Source organism: Eleutherodactylus coqui, chromosome 12 (genome assembly GCF_035609145.1).
Source record: "Eleutherodactylus coqui strain aEleCoq1 chromosome 12, aEleCoq1.hap1, whole genome shotgun sequence".
In the NCBI taxonomy this organism is placed as follows: Eukaryota; Metazoa; Chordata; class Amphibia; order Anura; family Eleutherodactylidae; genus Eleutherodactylus; species Eleutherodactylus coqui.
Window position 1 is genome coordinate 79261297 of NC_089848.1, and position 12902 is coordinate 79274198.

The following is a 12902-nucleotide window of genomic DNA, read 5'->3' on the forward strand; positions in this document are numbered from 1 at the left end:
GGCCCCCTAAGGCTCCTGGGCCCAGGTGCAACCGCATCCCCTGCACCCTCTATAGTTACGCCCATGCCTATGTGCCACTTGATTTGCGCATCTTCCGCACGGGTGACCCACAAAGCAGATCCACCTGTGGACATTGGGCCTAAGATAATGTTTCAGGGTGGCTTCAGACGCGTGTAAACGCATAAACGCTCGCAATAGCCCAACTTTGTGCACTGTGAAGGTCGTGCTATTGTGAGGGGTAAATTCACGTTTATGCCTTATTGACTACAGCGACTCCATTTTGTATTCTTTGCTTTTGCTAAACACATGTATTTGTACATCTTTCACTTTTGAACTAGAAGAATGTTAGACCCAATTATAATAATGATTTCGAATCCTTATCAGCTTCCTCTCTCACATGCATTCTTTCCCTTGAGAAAGTTCACTCCTTTCTCTCAGAAGCGCCCAGGAATGTTTTGTTTTGTTACAGGTGTCACCGGACATTGATATATATTGTTTATGTAGGAGACTTCTCTAAAAGACGTGTAATGCTAATTAAAATCTGCAGATGCTATGTAACCTTGGGCATGCGCAGTAATCAAATCATACGTCAGCAAACTTTTCCCTATAACTTCTGTAATACTCTGAATAAACGCACTTCACTCTGACAACCCAAAGCATGTGGTTGTCCATTTGTGTCGTCTATGGGTACCCATATCTCAAGACTAATCTGGAGGCAGACAGCATCCGCTCTACGGTCAAGACTTGATTGACCCCCTACAATACTTGGCGCAACCAACGAGGGCCAGAATTTAACTCCTTACCTGCAGCCAATATCTGGCAACCCTGCCTGCCGACCATCCGGACTAGGGGACACGGGACCTCAGATCTACAAAACACCGGTGTAAGGTAAGCCATTGACTTATCACTCAAAGATCTGAGCCCCCCTGTCTCCAAAAGCCACGTGTCGACAGAAAGGTTTGTTGCTGCATGTTTATAGGATACTTCTGCCTGTGTAACTTACGGTGTTCTTAGTAACTGTTAGACGGAAAGAACCCACATGTGTATATTGCCATGCTGTCTGCTGGAACCATTGAATTGATAACTTTCTGTTGTACTCTGACTGCCGCACTCATTTTCCTAGCTGTCATTTGTTATAAGATCACAGAGGCCGCGTATAAAGGTGAGAGGTGGTTTCCTCTCTCTCCATAAAAAGTCTACTAGTAAACATCCGTACCCTGCCAGCCGTAGGCTTGGCAGAAGGGACTGTGTCCTGATCTACCCGAAGGACTGAGGTAGAGACAGCGGACACCAAGTCCATAATACTAATAAGTGAATATTAAAACATTCATACCCTGCCAGCCGCGACCTGGCAGAAGGGACTGTCCTGATCTACCCGAAGGACTGAGGTAGAGACAGCGGACACCAAAGTCCATAATACACATTTGTGTCCTGCCCATAGTACACATTTGTGTCCTGCCAGCCGCGACCTGGCAGAAGGGACTTAAAAGGTCATCGCGACCGCCAGATTTACCGGTGAATCAAAAATGGCAAGTCCAATTATTAGTATGGGGTCTCAGTTCTTGACCCCTATTGAGATAATTAGGGAGAGAGAGGGGGAGGACAGTTATAAACAAGCCCGTAAAGTTTACCAGCTGATAGGGCTTAAAAAGGCAGGAACTTTCAACTATGAGTTCTGGCGGCAGTACGGAACAAAACACAAGAAAGCTATCAAAGACGCCAATCTAGATAAAGGAGTAGAGGCCATAATCAAATATAGTAGAAAGGCAAACGTAGAACGGTGGGATTGTGAGCCGGTGTTTGACGGCATACTTGTGTATGCACCACCCCCGGTGCGTGATCCGACCAGAATGCACCCGATTTTACCAACCGCAAGCAGCTCTGAAATTCTTCCTGAGTATCAGAGTTGTACCGCTGCAGCTCCACCACAAGAGCCCCAAAGAGAAAAAAAAACCTTATTGGCATTGTCCCAGATGCGGACAACGACACCCTTTACAAAAAAACAGCTTTAACTATGTGTAAACAGGAAAAGAATGAAACCGTTGAATGCTATTTTGGCAGATTAGAAACAAAGGCTAGAGACATGGGTCTCACCCCCCGTACAGATGAAGTGTACTACTCAATGATGTGTGAAGCGTTCATGCAAGGCATTGGCCCATCATTGGCAAATAAAATAAAAGCATGCACCCCTGATTGGCAACAAGCCAAGCCCAGAGACTTGTATAAAAAGGCAGTAGGGTTTGCTATGGATAAGAAGCGCCCTGCAGTGGTGGTTAAATATTATAGCTACCAGGAGGGGAAAGTCCAACTCTGGGACAGACCCCACAGAGAAACACGCAAGTGTTACAACTGCGGCAAGGTAGGCCACCTGGCCAAGCATTGCCGCTGTCCCAAGAAACCTTGTAACCAGAAGACGGATCAGGGCGCCACTCCCAGCGACAGCGCCGCGTCGCCCGAATCCGTCCCAATGAAGTCCCGGCGATCCAGCCCCAGTGTCCCTACCGTGGAAACAGAGGATAGAGGCACACAGACTCTCGAGCCTGTTTCCATATGAAGTGAGGAAGTGCCCTTCCTTATAGACACTGGGGCTACAAATCCTGTCTCAAAAATTCATGTGAAATAGTAGAAATGTTTAAGGCAAAGAGTATGCCTATATGAAAAAGCAAGTTACAATTTTGGGGATCTGAGACCCACAAAGTCTCAAAGATTCAGAGATAAGCAAAAGTTGGTGAAAGTATGTTGATAGAAGGAGTAAGATACGTGTAGATACGGTAGTTATCAGAGAAAGAGAATTCTTTTATAGTTTGTGTCCCTAGGGACATAAAGCAAGTTCATGTAGAATCTGTGAATAATTATGTGTCAAATAACCAATATTGTGTGTCTTCATGTTATGTAATCTAATTTTTTTGTCATACGTTTGGTCTTTTGTCCTTTTTTTTTTGTGTGAGCGTTTAACTATTCCTCTGCCGTCCAGGTTTGATTGTTGTGGTTTGGAGCCTGGATATTCTGGCTGTTTTCCAAAAATCTTAGTTCTGTTCCAGAGAGATAGAGGAATGCGTGCCTCTAAAAGCCAAAAAGATTAGAGTGGAGAACACTGAACGAGTAACCCTGCTTGCTTGAATAGAATGAAACCCGTAATGAATCCAGTGAATTTTACTGTTTTTGCTGTTCTTTGTGTAAATGTCAGTTTTGTAACTGGTCGGACGTGTGCATAATTGCTAAATGTGTGTTCATTAGTTTTACAAAGTGGTTGATGTGGAATCTGGTATACTTCTCTGGTATTACAGACAGTTAAAGTTCGACTGATCCCAGGGAGGGGTGAGAATGATTGAATGTATTTGTTTGCAGGATGAGGACAGTTGCATCCTGCGTGTTACGTCCTGTGTGAACTCTTACTAATATTTGAATGAGACTTGACCGCATGAACGGATGAGAATTAATGACCCGTGTTCAGACTGTAATGTATGCATAATGTGTGTGATGTAGGCGCTGTGTGCTGATAATTTGGCAGCCTGCCAACAAGTCATAATTATACTGTTTCTGAGAATGCTCTATAGAAGAAACGTACGGACGGCCATACCTGTACTTACACCTGCTGCCAAATTCCGCACCTTTCTGGGCCTTGTTTTCATACTGCCCCCATTGGTCCACTTTGTTTTCGCTCTTATACAACTACTTATTCTTTTCTCTCACCCTTTTATACTTCATCCGTTGTTCTTTTCTGTACTGAATTTTCTGACCAGGTGACAGTATCGACACAAAAGCACAGGGGACGACCACGGCGACCTGGATGCTACTCAGAATCCAGTGGCTCGAGGAGCTCCCTCATGTGTTTGTGCGGTGGCAGCAGTACAGGCAATGGTTAACAAATCTTTGGAGTTGGTCTTGAACCAACTCCCCTAGTGGTCCTCACCCCCCCCATGACACCCGGAGCATATACACGCAAGTGCAACCCAAGCACTTATTTCTGGCCCGTCAAATCCAGCTACAATGTGCTCTTGTCATTCTTCTACTACTTTGAACTCGGTTACCCTTCCAATTAAGTACCCTAGTTCAAAAGGGGGGGAGAGAAGATATAGGTGATCTAGGTATTGCAGGTCAGCTATTTTTAAAGCTATTTTTAAATTTTTAATTTTTTTTCTTTTTCCTTTTTACAACAAGGTGATCTATTTGAAATAGAATACCAGCCTGATTGTCTAGCGATAATCGGTGCAAGGGGCTTCAGAAGTGCCAATTCAGCTGGCAGAAACTGAACCGCTTGAGGTAATGTTTAAAGGGTCACGATACCTCACTCGCTTCCTTATGCTGGAAGGTCCTGAAAGCATATTGAGAATTGCGTGATGGGACCCTTGGGAGGTTGTATCAAACTTCACCCGTCCGGTGAGGCTTGTATACACCCCGGGTCTGAAAGTCACCCGACCTTATGTCGGATGGCAGCAGACCAAGCGACACCTCTACCCGTCCTCACTCTTACGTACGCAGAGGAACAAGCTCTTAGCCCCCTTGGTCCGTCAGTACCCCCTGGCACATGTCCAGGAAGATGTAATTGTAGACACAGTCTCTTCTTTATGTCAACTGAAAGTTTTTGTTAATAATGTATATTCTGAGTTGTTTTTGTAGATGGTACCAGGGTAATTGATGACTCCACGCTGGATATGCAGTGATCACGCAACAAGATGTCCTAAAAGCAGAATGCCTCCGCATGTCCCAGGACAGGAAGCGGAGTTACAGGCCCTCGCTGAGGCGTGTGGAGTGGTAAAAGGTAAGACGGCAAACATTTACACTGACTCCCAGTATGCATTTGGCAAAGCTCATGACTACGGCCTAACATGGAAGGCCAGACAGCTTGTTAAGAATGGTGCAGCGGTGACAAAGTGGAAAGCTCACACCAATTCCTACAGCAGAGAAACAAGAGGCAACGCCATCACAGATCACACAGCAAAGGCAGCGGCCCTTAAGCCGTGGAAGAAAAGAAGAAAAGAAGAATTTAACAATAATTTTGGACTTTCAATATGAACTTGGACTTTGAATTACTTTGATACAAACATTGGACTTTGGTATGCTAAAAGACTTTACAGTTACAAGCAGCAGAAATGGGACGGTGGATGGCGAACAGCCAACAGAACTTGCCCACCAAGGTCCCTGTGCCCCCTGATGGCCCAGCAAATGCACGGAAAGACACACCTACCGGGGGTCCAGATGTCCGCCTTGAGGTCGTGTCCTCTGGCCTGCTTCGTCGCCTCCGGTGCCGTTCCGGCATGACGTGCCCACAAGGGTCTTTCTGACTTTATTCCTGACAATGTTGCCTCCTGTGGCTAGAAACGCACTGACGCCGAAATCTGCGATCTGCACGGAGCCGTCTTCGCCCCGGGGAATGTTTCCAGCCTTAACATCCCTGTGGATCTGGCCGTTCTTATGCAGGTACTCCAGGCCTTCTAGCACCTCCTTCAGCATGGTGGCGATGCTTGCCTCATCCAGCACTCCGTTCCAAGCAGCAATGAGATCGACGCTTGAACACGGACGGGTGGCTCCTGGGTTTTCTGTAGTTGCTGCATCATCACTTGTCCAATTTTGCATGACCTTTGCCGTAAGCAACAGGGCAGAAGTAAATTTGCCACATAACACTTGCCTAGACCACTCTACCCATTTCAGGGATTGCAATTTGACTACACTCAGCTCCCACTTATTGGGAAGTATGACCACGTGCTTGTTGTTGTTGATGTCTTTCCAGGTTGGAGACCTACCCTGTTATCAAGGTAAATAAGCAGGTAATCGTACAGGAGCTGATGAATGAGGTAATCCGCAGATACGAGGTACCGGAAGTGATTGACTCAAACAAAGGTACACACTTCACACCTGCAGAGTTTAGACAAAGTTAACAGACTAAATAGTACGCTTAAGTTAAAGAAAGTGTTGTTTGGCTTTATGCCAAGATTGGGACTGTATCATCCACAAGCCCTGCAGCAGGGCTATGACATAGTAGCCGGATGTGTAAAGCACCTGTGTGACCAACTAATGGTAACCCAGAATCTAGTCTTTTTCTCCCATTCCAGGCCCAGACAACCTAGAGGGATCTCATTCCCTACTACCTGGAGATTGGGTGGTCGCAAAGAGACGTGTCCGGAAATCCCTAGGGCCCAGAGTCAAAGGGCCCTGTCAAGTCCTGCTGATCACACCTACTTTAAGTAAAGTTGTAAAGAACTGTTGTTTGTTTTAGGACTAATGGACTTTTCACGCCCTACCTTTGTCCCCCCCCCATGAGAAGGAAAATGAAGGACATTTTGTTTATTGATGGACTTTTGGACTCTTCACTCCATGCTTCACCCTTGTGAGAGGGTGCAAAGGGACAATGCCCAAAACCACCTTGTTAGGCACCACCAAGTACTGTTGGACTTGTACACACACCTAGTGCCACTGGTTTTCCTTTCTTGGCTGTTCCTGTTCCGTCAAAAGAACTGTTTGCATGGACAAATGAAAACTCAGAAACCAGAGATAGCTGGTGGGGTAACACATTTAGTGCTTTGAACCCTGCCAATTGGTTTCCTGGTTTAGGAGGTTGGTTTATGGGGATCCTACAAAGTATATTACAAGTTGTGATGATTTTATTATGCATTTATAGAGCAATTAAGGTTATAATTTCATGTATTTCTAAATGTACTGAAAAAGCTTTCTTTTCGCCGATATGAATCACGTGTTTATGGACTAGGAGTCATACTTGTCTTGACCCCATGTCCAAAACGGGGGAATGTGAGGGGTAAATTCACGTTTATGCCTTATTGACTACAGCGACTCCATTTTGTATTCTTTGCTTTTGCTAAACACATGTATTTGTACATCTTTCACTTTTGAACTAGAAGAATGTTAGACCCAATTATAATAATGATTTCGAATCCTTATCAGCTTCCTCTCTCACATGCATTCTTTCCCTTGAGAAAGTTCACTCCTTTCTCTCAGAAGCGCCCAGGAATGTTTTGTTTTGTTACAGGTGTCACCGGACATTGATATATATTGTTTATGTAGGAGACTTCTCTAAAAGACGTGTAATGCTAATTAAAATCTGCAGATGCTATGTAACCTTGGGCATGCGCAGTAATCAAATCATACGTCAGCAAACTTTTCCCTATAACTTCTGTAATACTCTGAATAAACGCACTTCACTCTGACAACCCAAAGCATGTGGTTGTCCATTTGTGTCGTCTATGGGTACCCATATCTCAAGACTAATCTGGAGGCAGACAGCATCCGCTCTACGGTCAAGACTTGATTGACCCCCTACACTATCGTGAGCATTTAAGTGCATTTTACTGTACTTTCTGCGCTGCTGGAGACCGTTCACATGATTAAAAAGGCTGTGCAGCCCAATTAAGCCCTGGCGTTATTAATTTCCCTGTGAAATGGCGCAGTTCATTTTACAGGATTTTTGCATGGGCTGGGTGCGCATTCGCTTTTATCCAACCAGGTCTCCGTTATTCCCACTATGTCCTAGTTTCCTCAGAGATAATTACTTTTAGTTTGTTTACTTTATAGGTCAGACTTCTAGCGTTAGTCACCATACAGTTTAGAAGGTTTGGGCTATTTTTTATATTACATGTATCCCTACTAACTGTTCTGTCCCCATTTCCATTGCTAATGGGACATTTACATGGGATGATTATTCAAGTGAACACATTTGAGTGATAATCGTGCAGTAGGAGGGTGCATTCACACGAACGTATATCAGCTCGGTTTTCACGCCGAGCCGATATACGTTTATACGTTGCCCTCATGTGCAGGGGGGGAGGCTGGAAGAGCCCAGGAGCAGGAACTGAGCTCCCGCCCCCTCTCTGCCTCCTCTCCACCCCTCTGCACTATTTGCAATGGGGAGAGGCGGGGACGGGGCTAATTCATGGCACTTAGCCCCGCCCCCTTCCCACCTCTCATTGCAAATAGTGCAGAGGGGCAGAGAGGGGGTGGAGAGGAGGCAGAGAGGGGGCGGGAGCTCAGTTCCTGCTCCTGGGCTCTTCCAGCCCCCCCCCCCCTCTGCAGATGAGGAGGACGTATATCGGCTCAGCGTGAAAACCGAGCCGATATACGTTCGTGTGAATTCACCCTAAGGGTGCCTACCCACTGGCGATTTTTTTTCCTGCGATGCTAAATTGCGTTTTGCGTTTTTTCTGAAGAGCAATTAGCATAGAATGTGTTTTTGTCCATTTGGGGTTTTTTTTTCGTTTCGTTGCAATTTTTCACATAGGAACTGTCAGTTGCATATGTCTCCTTATTTTTCTCTTAATGCACCCATGATTGTCAATGGAAATTAACGAAAAAGGCACGGAAAACGTGCAGAAAACGCAGCTTTTTTCACGCACGAAAATCGGCAACGCCAGTGGGTAGGCGCCCTAGAGGCACAGAAATCGCTCACTATTCATTTCATAGGTTTTTACATTTTTCAGTCAGCTTAAAAGCCATCGCTGGATCGTACAGATAGATTAGATAAATAAAAATATATATGCAAAAATTCAAAGAAGTGATTAAATAAGCTACTCTTCCAAGTCACTAATCCCAAGTCCTTGAAGTAGAACGTCTTGTATAAGATTTCTCTATTTTAGGCCTAATACCCACAGGCGGATTTCCGCCGCGTATCACGTGGTAGAAATTCACAGCATTGACCCGCAGCTAATAGGTTCTATTGAACCTAATGACGCAATGCTCACGGTGCGGAATTCCACTGTGGAATTCCGCCCTGTGAAATCACCCGTAATCACCTGCGGCATGTTCTATTTGCCGCGGGCGTAAGCGCGGACAGCTTCCATTGCAGTCAATGGAAGCTGTCCGTCACGCTATCTTCTGCTGTAGCACAGCGGTAGATAGCGTGAAAACGCTTCCCAGCCAACCGACACCCATGGCACGGGATGCGGGACATCGGGCAAAGTTGCGTATAGGGGTCTCCGGGGGGGGGCGCGCCGTGACGGACTCCGCTGCGGTATTCCGCTTGTGGAGCCTGTCACGGCTGTGGGCACTAGGCCTTAATGCAGCTACAGATACATGAATGCGCACAAGCCATAACCTTACTATGATGCACTATGGAAAGCTTATTATATTTTGATTGGATGCTGATGGGGTGAGGCGAGCTCGTGATCAGCTCCCATCAGTACCAAGCTTACTATATAAGATGTGCTTCAGAAGAGAAGCTTGAAACGCCATCTTGCTGCTTCACGTCTATTCTTCTCTAATGCATCGTATGTACAAGTCTATACAATATATCAGGCAGAACTAATTAATAAGGTTACAATACACTTTGAGTATCACCTAAATTTAAGTGATTACTCCAACAGGGAATAATGAGCGATTTTTTTTACGCTTGTGAAAATCTCAAGTGCAGCGATATGAGTGTGACGCGAGTTTCTTGTATTGCACTCACCCATATAAATGCCCCCTTAGGCCAGATTCACACGTGCGCATGCTTATACATGAATGCAGTGTTTTTGCGGAAAGATCATTGTTTTTTTGCACACGCATCGACTATTTACCACTTGCAATTTTTGAATCCAGTTTTTTTGTTGTGGTTCACAAATGCTTCACAGCTACATACAAAACGCCACGTGTGAACGCTTTGTGGAGCTCTTTTACCGTAGCAGCGCTGGTGCTGATTATTACCTTTTGCCACATAAAGATCTGGATGAAGAGAGAGGTTAATAACCGCTAAAAGGGATCATTCACATAAACGGAAATGCTTAGTGAAAAGAACTCACTGATTTTAATGGGTTAATTCCCATTGGCAGATTCTTTACACATACTTCGGTAGCGTGAAAAAAAAACTCAGCATGTCTTACTTTGGTACGAATTAGGCACTAAAATAGCCCATACTTAAAATAACCGCCCGTTAAAATCAATGGGGGCTTCTCACTGCTTTTTGTGTACGCAAAAAAAACACAATTAGCAGGCACTATGTGTAAATACGCTCCATTTTTATACAACTGAGATGAGCATACGCGCATGTGAATCAGCTCTTAGGCCTCATTCACACGGGCGTGATTTTAGCGCAGAATAGGCACATGAAAAAAATTGCATCTATTAGAACCAATGGTTTCTTATAGAAATGTTCAGATGAAGGAATTTTAGATACACAAAAACTCGCATCTTCCTAAGGCTGGATTCAGACGACTGTATATCGGCTCGGTTTTCACGCTGAGCCGATATATGGTGTCCTCGTGTGCAGGGGGGAGGATGGAAGAGCCAGGAGCAGGAACTGAGCTCCAGCCCCCTCTCCGCCCCCTCTCCACCCCCTCTCTGCCCCTCTGCACTATTTGCAGTGAAAGGAGGCGGGGTGGAGAGGAGGCAGAGAGGGGGTCGGAGCTCAGTTCCTGCTCCTGGCTCTTCCATCCTCCCCCCTGCAGATGAGGACACCATATATCGGCCGGCGTGAAAACCGAGACGATATACAGTCGTCTGAATCCACCCTAAGATAGGACATGCGTGGCTGCAATGCCTGCATCTAAGGTCTGCGGTGCGAGAAAATATAGGACCTGACCTATCTTTGGTGTGTGATGCGCAAGAGTTTCCATAGACTTCTATGGGAGCAGAACAAAAAGGGAGGTGGAGGGCGTTTAGCTGTGAACCACGCTCCGAAAAGATTTCAGCTCGCCTTAATTAGCCATTTAATTGCCAATACAAGCCATGGGGAAGGGTGTTAGACACAAGTGTGTGAGCGATTGTTCTATTCGCCAGAGAGCCGCACAGCGAGAACAGTTTTTGCCCTATATTCATCAGGTGTTTTGACGGCCGCCTACGACGCTCCTCCGTTTGTTTGCATGTTTTAAACGTGGCTTTTCCCCATGCAGAATGTTTGAAGTATGTTCAATCACACACCCGGCTTCGCCTCTATGGGCACCCACTATAAAAATAATAATGGCTGTATTATCCTGTTTTTTTTTTACAGAACCGTGAATAATACAGCTATGAAATAATGACCTATTTTTTGTGTATTTATCTCCTCAGCGCTTAATCAGACAGGAGTATTTTGGCCGGGTTTTCACGCCCGGCCGATATACGTTGTCCCTCTCTGCGAGGGGAGGAGGCGGGCCGGGCCGAGAGCAGTGCACTGAGCTCCCAGCCCCCTCCCCACTGCTTGCAATAGAAGGGTGGGACGGAGGCTGAGCTAAGATAAAAGATAGGTGCCGCCCTATCTTACGGCTTTTTTTTTTTCTCGTGCGCGCAATAGCGTGGAGTTTGAACAGTTAAGAAAAAAAACTGACTTTTCACCGGTTCATGTGCAAATACGCTCCATTGCGGCAAGCATATTTGTGCATGCGCCCGTGTATTTAAGCCTTCATTGTAATCCATATTACTAGCAGGGGGTGTTGATAAGTCTTTGGCTTTGTGTTCTTTTTTTTGTTTCTATGGTAACGAATGTTACATCACATGAAAGCCTTATGTGTCTAATATATGTCTTCAAAATGTTGTGTTTGTAGCTTATGGCAACAGTGATCTAGGCACGCAGGAAAACAACATGGCGGAGTCTAAGGCGATATTCACAGCAGAGGAGAGCAGAGGAGTCATAAAATTCTTGTTTCTGCAAGGAAAGTCCACGAAGGATATTCATGGTGATATGTCGCAGACATTGGGGGATCAATGCCCCTCATATTCTACAGTTAGGAACTGGGTTGCAAAATTTAAAATGGGCCACTTCAGCACCAATGATGAGGAACGTCCTGGACGACTGAGAGAGGTTGTTCTTCTGGAGATCGTCGATGCTGTGCACAACCTCATACTGGAGAATCGGCCAATTTCAGATAAACTAATAGCAGACATCATGGGGATTTCTCGTGAACCTGTTTGTGTCATTATCCATAAACATGACGAAGCTATCTGCAAAGTGGGTCCCCAAATGTTTGACAACAGATCAGTAAAGCAGGCGAGTGAAAACTTCCCGGTCCATTTGTCAGAGTTTCCGGACTGATAAGAACTTCCTGGATCGACTGGTCACTATGGATGAGACCTGGATTTATTTGTATGACCCTGAAACCAAGGAGCAGTCAAAAGAGTGGAGGCACAGGGGTTCTACTCGCCCAAAGAAGGTCAGCCACTAAGGTGATGGCGTCTGTGTTCTGGGATAAGGAGGGCGTGCTGCTAGTGGACTACCTTCACAATGGTTCCACCATCAATGCAAGGTATTACATTGAACTTTTGGACCAATTGAAGGCAGCTCTGAAGGCCAAAAGGCACGGCAAGCTGTCCAAAGGAATCTTGTTCCTACAAGACATCGCCTCCGCTCACACTGCACAAGCGACCACGGCAAAACTGGTGGAGCTAGGCTTCCAGCTGGTTGACCACCCACCTTATTCACCAGATCTAGCTCCCTCCGACTATCATCTGTTTCCAAACCTGAAGAAACACCTTAAGGGTACCAAATTTCACACCATTTCTGATGCCATGGCTGCTACGGATGACTGGTTTGAGGCACAACTGAAATCCTTCTTTTTGCAAGGCTTACAGAACTTGGAATACCGATGTATGAAGTGTGTTGGCATCAGTGAAGAGTATGTGGAAGAAATGTAAAGTTTCATCTTCCGATCTCGTTTCTTTCTGGGTAAAGCCAAAGACTTATCAGTTGCCCCTCATATACGGTTCAGTATTTGCCCAGTAAAAAGTAAAATATCCGAAGGCAAATACTGACGTAAATGCAGGTGCCATATAGTTGTAATGTCATCTATAACACATCCGTAATTCGGATCCGCATTACGGACGTGTTTCAATACGCACATCTGAAACCGACATAAGTCAGAAAATGAGTGGTGGGACCGCTGATTACATAAAGACACAATGTACAGCAAAAGGACCCTTAGGCTACATCACACGAGCAAGAATCTCACGCGACTTTTATGCATTGTGAGACGCACAAATCTCGCACGAATGTGAACTCCATT